The sequence below is a fragment of the Phoca vitulina genome, unplaced genomic scaffold (genome assembly GCF_004348235.1).
Source record: "Phoca vitulina isolate PV1807 unplaced genomic scaffold, GSC_HSeal_1.0 scaffold34, whole genome shotgun sequence".
NCBI classification, from domain to species: domain Eukaryota; kingdom Metazoa; phylum Chordata; class Mammalia; order Carnivora; family Phocidae; genus Phoca; species Phoca vitulina.
The window spans coordinates 11,461,984-11,475,950 of NW_022589737.1; positions in this window are offsets into that span (position 1 = coordinate 11,461,984).

A 13,967-nucleotide genomic window follows, 5' to 3' on the forward strand; every position below is an offset into this window, starting at 1 on the left:
GACAAGAGTTCTTTTCTGAGATGAGTCACTGGAGATCCACTTATTTTTAAAAAAATCTATCTATATATCTGTATATGTAAATACAGGTATATAAAAAATAACAGGAAAAACTAAGTCCATACCACTGACAAAATTCAATAAAAAATAATCACTGTTTTCTATATAAAGTAATTTATACCATTTTAGGCATATATCATATTTTTGTCTTTATTTATTATATATAAATAAATATATAGAATATTTTTAACAGCTCAGAGTAACTAGTAGACCAAATTCTTTTTCTAAATTTTTAAAAAATTGGACATTATCTTACAAATAAGACATACTGCCTTATGCAAATTAATGGTTGTTAATAAAAAAACCAAAGTAACTTTGAAAACAATATAGAAAACATTTACTGACTTCTTCAATTTCTTAATACATTTTGGAGTACCCATTCCCTTCAACTGATAAATCTTTGCAGTTTATCAAGGAACAGTAACATCTCCTAATGAATACTAGTGTAACCCCCAAAACAAGATAAAGTGGTTTCATCTGATCAAAAAATTGGCATGACAGTGTTACCATAACTGTTCCTTACCAGTAAATTCTCCATTTACAAAAGGAATAAGCTACAGTGTATCTATAAATAGTGAATTCACATAAGGCATTTGAAATAGGGATTAAAATAAGCTCCATCCAATGCTCTTGGCTTAGGTCCATTAGATCTATGTGGCAAATATAACAAATAATATCCAAATTTTCTAACATTTGGTTGTAACATTCAGTAAGACTTTAAACCAAGTATTTCAAATAGTTTTAACATTAATATAAAAATAGTCTCTTCCTTGGTAAGTCTAACTACATGTCTTTTTCTGTGAATACAATACCATAGACTACTGCTGTTCAGTTCTTCAAAGTCCTTATCCACATACAGATTCATTCTCTTGCCACTCTCCAGTCCGAAGTTAACTTCCTAAAAAAGATCTAATCTTACCATATCCTCACTTTAAAATGTTCATTGACTTCCAATCACCTATCACAGTGATTCTCAGCTATATCTGCACATCAGCGTCTCCAGGTGAGGTTTTTAAAAATACCTTTACCTGGGCTTCATCCTCAGTGATTTTATTTTAATTGCTCCACTCTTACTCTTGCAGGGACACAGCAGTTACTCTGAAATGATGTTCAAGCATCAATTTCTATAACTTTACTCTCTTTATCCTCCACTATCTTACATTTATCTTATGTTCCAGCCACACAAATCTTTTTACCATCAGTTTTCTGCCTGAATTTTCCCTCTTTGATACCAGTCACATCCCTATCTCAATCTTCGAGATTCAGCCAAACCATGATTTTTGTGATGTTCTTTTCTGCATCTTCCAAATAGTGACTAACTTCCTCCTAAGGTTCACCAGCTATTTAGTGCACATCTGAATTATAATAGTGTCTTGTTCTACAATTCTGATAGTATTAAGAGCCTGGGAGCCAGTTTGAGGTAGGACAGTAGTAAAAGTTTTTCTTGAGTGGGAGTTGCGTGGCATGGTCTCATTTTTGCTATCACTGTGGATCTGTATCATTCTTTTGTTACATCATTCATGTCTGTATCCCTGACTTTATGATGTTCTCTTCCCATACTCCTTGTCTACATCTCTTAATTTCTCTTCATCTCTTTTAAATTTTCTACCTCTTCTTACTTCGTGAGACCTCTCCTCATAGTGACTTTACCATGGGAGAATATAAGTACGTTTTATATTTATTAAGAACACTTTATGCTCCCTATTCTAAATTTCAAAACTGAATGGAGTATTATTTCCCTTCCAAAGAAAAAGTCCACAAATTCAATTGTTTCTTATAGTTAAGTAGCCCTAACTCAATATACAAGTTTTTTCTCCCTTCTGATTTCATTCACCAAATATTGAATACCTTTTATGAACATAAGTGAATGTGCTAATAAGCGTTATGAGAATTTAGAGCTGAAGGAAGACTGTAACTCAAGAAAGTTACAGTCCAGTAGTAGGCATAAGTCACAATGCCTGGTAAACAGTAGGCACTCAAATATTTGTTGAGTGTACAAATGAAAATACGGTTTGGATTTCATAGGTGCAAAGCATTATTTATGTATAACTTCACTGAGACAAATAATGCAGCACAAGGTAAGATATTAACTTTAAAATAAATATCAAAAACCCCTTAATTTGTGTCCGTAATTCAGTTGCATTAAATCTGTATGTACTTCAATATCTTTTTTCCCCAAAAATGTCATCCCAATAAATACATTTTAAATTTCTCCAATATACAATAAAGGCAGTCTACCACTGTAGGGATTATGTAACATAAGTAAATGAATGTAGGTGTATCCAAAAAAAGAAAACTTTCACATTCAAGTAATAGAGAACAGTTGATGATATGATCATTTTATCTGGTTCTTGTTACTTTAAAATAATATTTTGATGACAAAAACCCTTTTTTACCTGCACATATTTAATTTCCAACATAATTTATTTATTTTTTTATTTCATTCAATTATGGGGGAACAGAATGTGGTGGCCAAAAGGTTTGGGTTTTGCTGTTGTGGTTATTGTTGTTTTGCAACCTCCTAATAATAATGTTTGATATTCTTGATGTTGATCTTGATTTACAGTGTAGATGTCTAAATACAAGGATTTAAAATTTCAGGCTAAACTTTAGAAAAAAAGAAAAAAAGCTTTTGAAAAAGAACATAACATCATCAAATGGAAGATATCTTGTTTCTGCATCTTCCTTTACAAATTCCTGCATACTAATGTCTCCATTCCTGTGCAGTCATCATAACCTTTATCTTCACTTTACAGGTCATGTTCTTTCTGGTAGCTCTAAAATGAAATTAATCATAAGAAGACAGGTTATATATCAGAAAATACTTGAAGGATACCAAACTACATTATTGAGTTAAAAATATTTCCCTTAAAAAGGCTTGAAAAGCAATTTAAGTCTGAATCTAATTGATTCAGTTGTTATGTAGCATTTTTTGTTTTTATTAAAAACATGGTACTTTTTAATTAAGCAGTACTATTATTTTTCATATTTACATTAAAATATTACACAGATTATATGCAAATATGGTGGCAATATGTTTTCTACCAAAACAGTGCCTTTCAAATATCCATGGCATGTCAACCTGTAACTTCTAAATTATCCATTACGGTTATATATTTCCTGACCCAGGCTTATGGCCCTTCTCTGTCATTTACTAATCGAATGAGCTCAAGCAAGTCATTTAACCTTTCAGATTAAACCTGACTTTGCCCAATTGTTTGCAATTAATAGAAATGAAAACAAAAAGTATACAAGTGTTCAGAAATAGTAACTGCTATTATTATGTTCTCATTAAGCCATAGTTCTGGCTATGATTTTATCAAATTAATCTGGCATATTCTATAGTGAAAAGAAGGAATCTAGAAAATATAGTTGCTTTGTTGCTGTCTCTACGCACACACAAATATTTGATGGATTTCATTTGAAATTACTAGAAGTATTCAATTTCTTCATCTGTAAAGATATAATCTTTTGAGTTTGAGGCCTATTTTATCAGAAATCTTTTTTTTTTTTTTTTAAAGATTTTATTTATTTGATAGAGAGAGACACAGTGAGAGAGGGAACACAAGCAAGGGGAGTGAAAGAGGGAGAAGCAGGCTCCCCGCCGAGCAGGGAGCACGATGCGGGGCTCGATCCCAGGACTCCGGGATCATGACCTGAGCCGAAGGCAGACGCTTAACGACTGAGCCACCCAGGCGCCCCTATTTTATCAGAAATCTAAAGAGCCTATCACCCTTTCATTATAATATTAAGAATAATGGTACTGATTTTGACATTTTTAAAGTTATCTCTAAAATAGAGAGCTTGACTAGAACACAAACCCTCCAAAAATCTATGCAATATACTACATGCTCAGACTATTTTTATTGTAATAATTTAACAAAAGGGAAGAATGGGTCTAGAAATCATGATGAAATTATCAACCCAAAAAATAACATTCCTATCCTTAAGAAGGTTAGATACAAAATGCCCAGATGAGATCTTCATGTCTGCCTTGATCTGGCATCTTGCATTCCTTTGGTGAGATTGCTATTACATTTCTAGAGGTTTTGCTGTGAATACCTAAGGAATTTCTCTAATCTACATTTATCCTTTACAAAACCAGATTTCAGGAAGTGTATGAATCCTTTCAATATCTTCACAATCTCCAGGGCATCGTGTATAAGTACTTAAAACTTGAATTTTTTTTTCAAATTTAAAGATAATTCATTTTTGTATTAAAAAATTCAACAATCATGTCTCCACTGATATAGTAAAATGAACAAGCAGACAACCGAAGGAAGGACCTTTTAGATAACCATTAGATGTAGGGAATTCCTTCAACTCTTAAATTTTATAGGAAATACATAGCCAGATAATCTAGCAAAAATTTGCCAATTTCTAAATTGCTTATTCTCACTAGACTAAGTCACGTAATGATTTTAGTGAAAAGAATATCACTCAGCCTCTGTGATTTCACTGTATTTTCCTTACTCAAGGTTTGGTGAAAGGACATTCTCTATCTCTACCTAGCATTTGACATCTATTTAATGTACCATTATTCCAAACTCCTTGCTCTTTATCAAATCAAAAAATTGAATAAAAAGCAGTAAAATAAATGACTCACCCTGTATTGTAGAAATTAATCTAGCCTGGATGGGTCTACATCCATAATATGAATCCATAATATGAACTGGGCCTAGATAATTGCATTCAAGTTGGATCACATCCCTTTTTAAACTCAGGAAAAAGTCCCTACAGACCATCATTTACCTGGGGCTAATAGAATCTTTACTGTGGCCCTTAAAAATTTGAAAATAAGAAAACAAGAGTAGTTTCCTTTAATAATTTGTCCTCCTTTACATTGGAGAAGATTTAAGAATTGGGGGGTTTTGGTGATAAGTAAAAAAGCAGTTCATAATACCAGTGACTTAATATGTTCATTATCTAAATATCCTGTAGCCAAAGAAAAACACGAAGTGATCTCTTCTCCTTGGAATTGATCACATTTCAAGACAGAGCTCTGACCACATGCCTGGAGGCTGCGCCCAGGCTTGTCTACAGCTTTATGCAGCTGTGCAGTTTGGAAGATTGTTGCAGAACTGTTGGATTAGTCCCAGAATGTCAACCTCATGTTCAATTTACTGGCTTTTGTTGCTTTATGTCATGCTGACCTTACTGTGAAACATGCGTTTGTTTGCTCTCTTTCCACTCATGGAAAAATAGGGAAAGCATTACTTAGTTTAAGCTGGTTGAAAGCTTTAACTGACAAAGCACTTTCAGAGAAAGCTGAATTAAGCAGCTAAAAAAGCATACCCATTCCATTTTTTTTTTTTTTTTTTTAAAAAGCATACCCCATGCATTGTTTTAAAGAACATGTATGGTATGACTTCTGAGATGTGACATCAGCATCATGGTCAATATTCAGATAGGTATGAGCAAAATATTTAATTGGTATTGTAAATAATTTTGAAGCCTATTTTTATAATCTTTTGAAATTTATCTTAATACATCAAATGCTGATTATCCAATTTAGCAAACATAAATTACTCTAAATGAAACTCAGTTTAATTTTTTTCTCTAGTCAATTATATATAAAATTTAACATCTCTTTTTCTATGATATTTACTTACCTATGAAGGGTTTTTTTTAATATAATTTATAGAAAGCAGTGATTTTAAAATTTTTGCCACTAAAGATACCTTTTACTAGCCACCTCTAGAAAAGGGTATATTTTAAAGTACCTCTCCACCAAACTGTATTCCAATTAGGAAACAGTTGTTTGATTTCTTCATGTTTTATTATTCAAAGGCATATCAGTTTGAGCTGCTGAACAGCATAACAACTCTGTGCACACTGATCTGATGCAGTTCTATCTTGGTAGATCCAAAAAAAAAAATATGATGGCAAAATAATCAATGGCTATCTATCATAGCTTTCCTAAACTAGGTTAAGAACTAGAGATTTGAGGTCATAATATATTATACAAAAGTAAGTCTTCTTCTGAGGGCTTCAAAATTAATGAGCAAGACCAAAATGTTTATGGAAAATTATTACAAGCATACCATATTCTTATCAAAACAGAGATATGTAGCTCTGTAACATGAAGAAAACAAAACAGAGGTATGTTCTCCATAGGGTAAAAATACTAATCAGATTTATTTAAAGTGGCAAGCTCTGTATTTGATATAAGTAAGAATAGAAAGAGATTTTCACATGGCAGTCTTTAGAACTCATCACTTTAACCAATAAAGTATCTTCTTGTGACCTAAGTATTCTGTGCATTTTAACTTTTCTGATACATGCATATTCACAAGAAAAATCAGAACAAAGAGTTTTCAAAGAAGCTTTTCATTGTAACTTGGAAAAAATAGAAGAAAAATATAAAATTTCTTTGAAAGGAGTAAATATGACTTACAAAAGGGAAATGGAGAGCTCCTCTAAACAGTATCTTAAATATTTTCCCTTATTTAGCAAGCAATTATGCTAATGGTACAAAACATGGGTGATTATGTTACAGGGATAACAATGCTAAATGTTAGAGAAATTATCACTCACTATCCAAGCATATAAAACATAAATATGCTCATAAGCTTGCTTTCTGCTTTTTAAGTTCTTCATTTTCTAATGAGGCTACATGGTTTAAAAAAAATACTGATCTTTAACTCTGTTTAGCTCTCAATTGGATGTCTTAACACTTAAAAAGAAAGTGGTGGGGAGTGGAGGGGAGGGAAATGGAGGGAAGAGAGAAAGAAATGGAAAAGGATAGGACCAAATTATCCCTTTCAACTCTGAAACTACATATTTCCTGTTAATAGTTTACATCAACATGAAGTATCCAACTCTAAGTTATTTATGTTAATAGAAGAAAAATAGGCCCTGAAACACAACAACAACAACAAACTTTTTTTTTTCAAAGTTGAAGAGTCTTGCTTTAGGCATCATTTTATTCTTCAACAACTAGTTATAAAGCATTCACTGTGTGTGTGCCAGTCACTCTGCCAGATTGTGGAGATAACCAGTGAATACTTTAAACAGAGTTCATACTTTCTCTGAGCTTACAGTTGGATGGAGACTAGAAACAGGTAAATAGTTATAACGCTGTATAAGTGCAATGATGGAGGAGTTACAGGGAGCTATTGGAGCATCTATGGGAAGCACCTAGTTTAAGAGTGGGCAAAGGCATCTTGGAAAAAAGATCTGAGCCATGATCTAAAAGTGGTTTAAAAATAAGCTGAGCATGTAGTCAGAAGATGCTACAGACAGGAAGAGAAGAAGTATTTCAAACAGGACATAACAGCATATGTATAGACCTGATGGTGAGAGAGAGTATGAGGTGGGGCTGATGATGAGGCCAACGAAGAAAACAAGGTCCAGAACAAGGTCTTGTACATGGTATTAAGTTGTGTAGTCTTGATGATGTTGTAAGCAGGAGAGCAGCATAATTCAGATTGGTAAGAAAACTCACTCTCACTGAACTATGGAGAATAGAGTTGGAGATGGCTAATCCTGGAGGCAGAGAGAACATTTTTGAGGAAGTTACAATATTTTGGTGAAAAATGTTTGGTCATAAACATAAAGAGTTGAAGATTATCATGACCTCTTCCCTAATTTTCCAGAGGTTTCAAAGAAACATAGAAGCATTGACAGAACTTGGGAAAGTAAGTGAAATACACCATATAAATTGTCAAACACTATATCAGATGTCTATTTATTCTGCTGTGTTGAAATTTCAAATTTTTCATCAAGAAAGACAATAAAAATTAGGAAATTTAGTTGACCAAGTTCCAGAATCCTATCTATCCAAACATCTCTGTCCCTCTACCAGTACCCCTACCTTTGCACATCTATTGAACCTCAAGATCACCTGGTCTATGCACAAAGGTAAGACTAAAACAGCTCAAGAATCAGCAAATAGGAAAGGGAACCTGAGCTGTGTTAAACTAATAAAAAATAAAGATATCATTTGTATGGATCCTTCTTCAGATGCCATCATCTAGTATAATTACAAAATGGCACCCACAAAAAAGTGCTTTATTCTCTGTAAGGGGTCTTGATGTCTTCTTTATGAAGACTTCTTCACGACTTCTTCACCAAGTGTGGGGAGTTAAGGAAGGAAGGCTGGTGAGTGATACAATGTGGAGCAAACCTGGCAGTGAAGAATATATCCATCTCTTAGTTTCAAAGAGCCTTATTTGGATTACCTCATCAGTTTCCATCAAGGGCTGTTTTTTCTTTTGACTTCCACTAACCAACAGCAGCTAGAAAGAAGAAGCTTATTATATTAAAACAATGGTGGTAGGAAGGACTTCTTTTTCTCTTGGTCCTCACTGGCATCACTAGTCCCTTGCCATGCCTGGTCATAGAACCCACTGCTGTTACCTCATATTCAAGTCTATGGCTCATAGACTCATCTGTTCTCTCTTATCAGTACTGCAGGGTGCTGTGACTTGTCTGACTTGATACCTTCCATTTCTTGCTGGTTCCACATATCCTTCTTAGGCTCAGCTGCTTTCCCTATGTGGCCTCTGTATTCAGTTACCTTGCAAGTTCAGGAGAGTCATGGCCCACAACTATCTGCTCAGCCCCCACCCAACTGGAACTATGCTGAATCCAGGCTTCTCTGGGATGTCTGTAGACTTTACATCCATGCACAAAATTCATGATTTTATTGGACTTCCCCTTACTTGTCTGGATGTTCTGTTGCCTATCCCAACTCCTTCAAAACTAACACACTGTCATCTGACCTCCTTGACTTACCTCTTCATTCTTCTGAATCACGGAAGCTTCTCACTTCCTCTTGCCATCTGTCGGAGGCTTCCCATGGGTCTTCAATTGAGTTCCCTTCCCCTATTTCTAGTAACTCTCTGTTTGAGTCTACCTCTTAAGGATACTTTTGAGATTTAGAAGACCCCTTTCTCTTGTGTGGGAAAACCCAATTCTCCAGACTTGCTCTGGATTTCAAAGAACAATTGTGGAAATCAGAAGCTCAACACTGACATTTTTATAAAGCATTTCTGCTGTGATGATCCTAATTCTTTGAGGAACTTGGCTGCTTCCAACTGACCAGGAAACAGGTCAGATCCCAAAATATATATATATATTTCAATAAATATATATTTTGCACCATTGCTCTTGCAAAAAGAAGTTTGTCATATTTTTCTAATTGAATTATTTTTCCTGGCATACATATTAAATCTTCTGTAATGGTTTTTATTTGAGAAATGAAGAAACTTAGTAAATATGCTGCCTGTTTAAACTTCATCAAGATGAATCATCTTTTTAATTTTTTTAAAGTTTTTGTTTTAATGCCAGTATAGTTAAAGAGTGTTATATTAGTTTCAGGTGCATAATATAGTGATTTAACATTATCTATCGCTCCCTGCTCATCATGATAAATGTACTCTTTAATCCCCATCACTTATTTAACTCATCCTCCCACCCGCCTCCCTTCTTCTAATGTCAGTTAGTTCTCCTTAGTTAAAAGTATGTTTCTTGGTTTGCCTCTCTTTCTTTTTTCCCCTATGCTCCTTTGTTTTGTTTCTTAAATTCCACATATGAGTGAAATCATATTGTATTTGTCTTTCTATGACTGACCTATATCTCTTAGCATAATACTCTCTAGCTCCACTCACATTGCTGCAAATGGCAAGATTTTGACCTTTTTTTTCGGCTGAATAATACTCCATTGTATACCATCTCTTCTTTATCCATTCATTAGTCGATGGATACTTGGTCTGTTTCCACAGCTTGACTATTGTAGATAATGCTGCTATAAACACCTCACACCCGTCAGAATGGCTAAAATCAACAATATAAGAAACAACAGGTGTTAGGGAGAATGTGGAGAAAGGGAAACCCTCCTGCCACCTGGTGCATAGTTGGTAGGAATGCAAACTGGTGTTGGTGGGAATGCAAACTGGTGCATAGTCTGGAAAGCAGTGTGGAGGTTCCTCAAAAAGTTAAGAATAGAACTACCCTATGATCCAGCAATTACACTACTAGGTATTTACCCAAAGAATACAAAAACAAGAATTCATTGTAGTTTTGATTTGCATTTCCCTAATGAGTGATATTGAGCATTTACAAATATCTTCTTCCATTCCATAGGTTGTCTTTTAGCTTTGTGAGTTGTTTCCTTTGCTGTGCAGAAACTTTTTATTTTGAGGTAGTCCCAATAGTTTGTTTTTGCTTTTGGTTCCCATACCTCAGGAGACATATCTAGAAAGATGTTATGTACGGCTGATATCAGAGAAATTATTGCCTATCCTCTCTTCTAGGATTTTTATGGTTTCAGGTCTCACATTTAGGTCTTTAATCCATTTTGAATTTATTTTTGTGTACAGTGTAAGAAAGTGGTCCAGTTTCATTCTTTTGCATGTGGCTGTCCAGTTTTCCCAACACCATTTGTTGAAGAGAGTATCTTTTTCCCATTGATTCCTGCTTTGTTGAAGATTAATTGACCATATAATTGTGGGTTTATTACTGATTTTCTATTCTGTACCATTGATCTATGTGTCTATTTTTGTGCCAGAACCATACTGTTTTGATTACTATTGCTTTTGATATAAGTTGAAATCTGGAACTGTGATGCCTCCAGCTTTCCTTTTTCTTTTTTTTTCAACCGTTTTGGTTATTTGGAGTCTTTTGTGGTTTCATACAAATTTTACAATTGTTCTAGTTCTGTGAAAAATTCTGTTGGTATTTTGATAGAGAATGCATTAAATACATAGATTGCTTTGGGTAATGTAAGCATTTTAACAAAATTTGTCCTTTCAATCCAAGGCTATGGTATGTCTTTCCATTTCTTTGCATCTTCAGTTTCTTTTGTCAGTGTTTTATAGTGTTCAGAGTATAGGTTTTTCACCTCTTTGGTTAAGTTTATTCCTAAGTATCTTATTATTTTTGGTGAAATTGTAAATGGGATTGTTTTCTTGATTTCCCTTTTTGCTTTTACTATTTACCTCCTTCTGCTGGTTTTGGGTTTTATTTGTTCTTTTTGTAAGGTTGTTTTTGTTCTTTATTTGTAAGGTTGTTTATTTGACATTTTTCTTGCTTCTTGAGGTAGGCCTGTATTGCTATAAACTTCCCTGTTAGAATCACTTTTGCTGCATCCCAAAGATTTTGGACTATTGTGTTTTCATTTATTTGTTTCTATGTAATTTTTAATTTCTTCTTTAATTTCTTGGGTGATCCATTAGTTGTTTAGTGGCATGTTATTTATTTATTTTTTACATTTTTTTATTTTATTATGTTATGTTAATCACCATACATCATTAGTTTTTGATGTAGCGTTCCATGATTCATTGTTTGCGTATAACCCCCAGTGCTCCATTCAGTACCTGCCCTCTTTAATACCCATCACCAGGCTAACCCATCTCCCCACCCCCCTCCCTCTAGAACCCTCAGTTTGTTTCTGAGAGTCCATAGTCTCTCATGGTTCGTCTCCCTCTCTGATTTCCCCCTCTTCATTTTTCCCTTCCTACTATCTTCTTCTTCTTCTTTTTTTTTTTTTAACATATAATGTATTATTTGTTTCAGAGGTACAGGTCTGTGATTCAACAGTGACATGTTATTTAACCTCCATGTATTTGTGCTTTTTCCAGATTTTTCTTGTGATTGGTTTCTAGTTTCATAGTGTTGTAGTCAGAAAAGATGCATGGTATGACTTTGATCTTTTTGAATTTGTTGAGACTTGTTTGTGGCCTAGTATGTGATCTGTTCTGGAGAATGTTCCATGTGCACTTGAAAAGAATGTGTATTCTGCTGTTTTAGGATAGAATGTTCTGAATATACCTGTTAGATCCATCTGATCCAGTGTATCATTCAAAGCCATTGTTTCATTTATTTTCTGTTTGGATGATCTGTCCATTGATGTAAGTGGGGTGTTAATGTCCCCTACTGTTATTGTGTTATCAATTAGTTCCTTTATGTTCATTATTAAATATTTTATGTATATGAGTACTCCCATGTTGGGCATATAAATATTTACAACTGTAACATCTTTTTGATGGATTTTCCCTTTATTAGTATATAGTGTCTTTCTTTGTCTCTTGTTACAGTCATTGTTTAAAGTCTGTTTTGTCCAATATAACTATTGCTACCTTAGTTTTCTTTTGATATCCATTTGCATTATAGTTGTTTTTCTATCCCCTCACTTTCAATCTGCAGGTTTCTTTAGTTCTGAAATGACTCTCTTCTAGACAGCATAGAGATGACTTTTGTTTTTTAATCCATCCCCACACCCCATGTCCTTTGATTGGAGCACTTAGTCCATTTACATTCCAAGTAATTATTGATAGATATTTATTTATTGCCATATTGTTACTTGTTTTGTGGTAGTTTTTATAGTTTTCCTCTGATACTTCTCTTTTCTTTCACAGTTTGCCAGCTTTCTTTAGTGTTATACTTGGATTCTTTTCTCTTTTTTCTTTGCAAATCTATTATTCTTTATTGAATTGTGATTACCATAGGTTTGTAATAGGTTTGTATATAACATCTGCAAATGCAATCTATATGAAGTCAATGGTCACTTAAGTTTGAACCCATTTTTTACTCTCCACCGTCTACATTTTAGGTATGTGGTGTCATATTTTACTTCCTTTTATTTTATGAATCCCTTGACTGATTTTTGCAGATATATGTATTTTTACTGCTTTTGTGTTTCCTATTTTCCATACTCCCATTTATGGTCTCTCCTTTCCACTCAGAGACCCCTTTAATATTTCTTGTTGGGTGGGGTTAGTGGTCCTGAGCTTCTTTAGGATGTTATTTTTTGTTTTTTTGTTTTCTTTTGGGTTTTTTGTTTTGTTTTGTTTTTTATGTTTGTTTTGTCTGAGGAATTCTTTATCTCTCCTTTTATTCCGAATAATAGCTTTGCTGGATATAGTATCCTTGGCTGCAGTTTTCCCTGTCAGCACTTTGAATATATTATGCCAGTCCTTTCTGGCCTGCAAAATTTATGTTGAAATATCCACTGATAGCCTTAGAGACTTTCCCTTGTATATAACTGCCTTCTTTTGTATTGCTGCTTTTAATTTTTTTTTTTTAATCACTACTTTTTCAGTTTAATTACTATGTTTCTTGGTGTGGACCTCATTGGTTTGATGTTGTTGGGGAATCTCGTGCCTCCTGGATCTGGATATCTGTTTCCTTCCCCAGATTAGGGAAGTTTTCAGCTACCATTTTTTTTCACATAGATTTTCAGCCCCTTTTCCCTCTTCTCTCCTTCTAGTATCCCTATAATGTGAATGTTATTATGCTTGATGGAATCACGAGTTCCCTAAATCTATTCTTGCTTTGCATAATTCTTTTTTCTCTTAGTTCATTCCTCTGCTTCATCTAACCTTCTACTTACTCCATCTAGTGTATTTTTAATTTCCATTTTTGTATTCTTAATCTCTGATTTGTTCTTCTGCATTTTGTTAAGGGTTTCACTGATGTCCTCCACTCTTTTCTCAAGTCCAGTCAGTATCCTTATGATCATTACTTTAAATTCTCTTTCAGCCATATTACTTATCTCTGTGTCCCTTAGCTCTCTTGCTAGGACTTTGTCCTGTTCTTTCCTTTGGGACATATTCTTCTGTCTTCTTATTTTGCCTAACTCTTTGTGTCTGTTTCTGTGTGTTAGGAAAGTCAGCTGTCTCTTGCTCTTGAAACTAGTGGGTGGGGCATGCGATTTTAACAAGGTTGTGCTGGTCTTCCTCCACAGAGGACGCACTGCAGCCACCCAGAACTGGTGGGTCTAGGCAACTCTGCAACGTTCATGAAGGCATGAGCCTAGTGCCACAAGGTGTATGCACCATTCCTTTGCCACTGTGGACACACAGCTGCTGCAGAGACCAGGGCATGCCAGGGCTAGTCCACAAAGCATATGGGTGGCTGGGGGTGCAATTCTAACAAGGTGCACATTTCCTCTGCAGGAGGTTGGG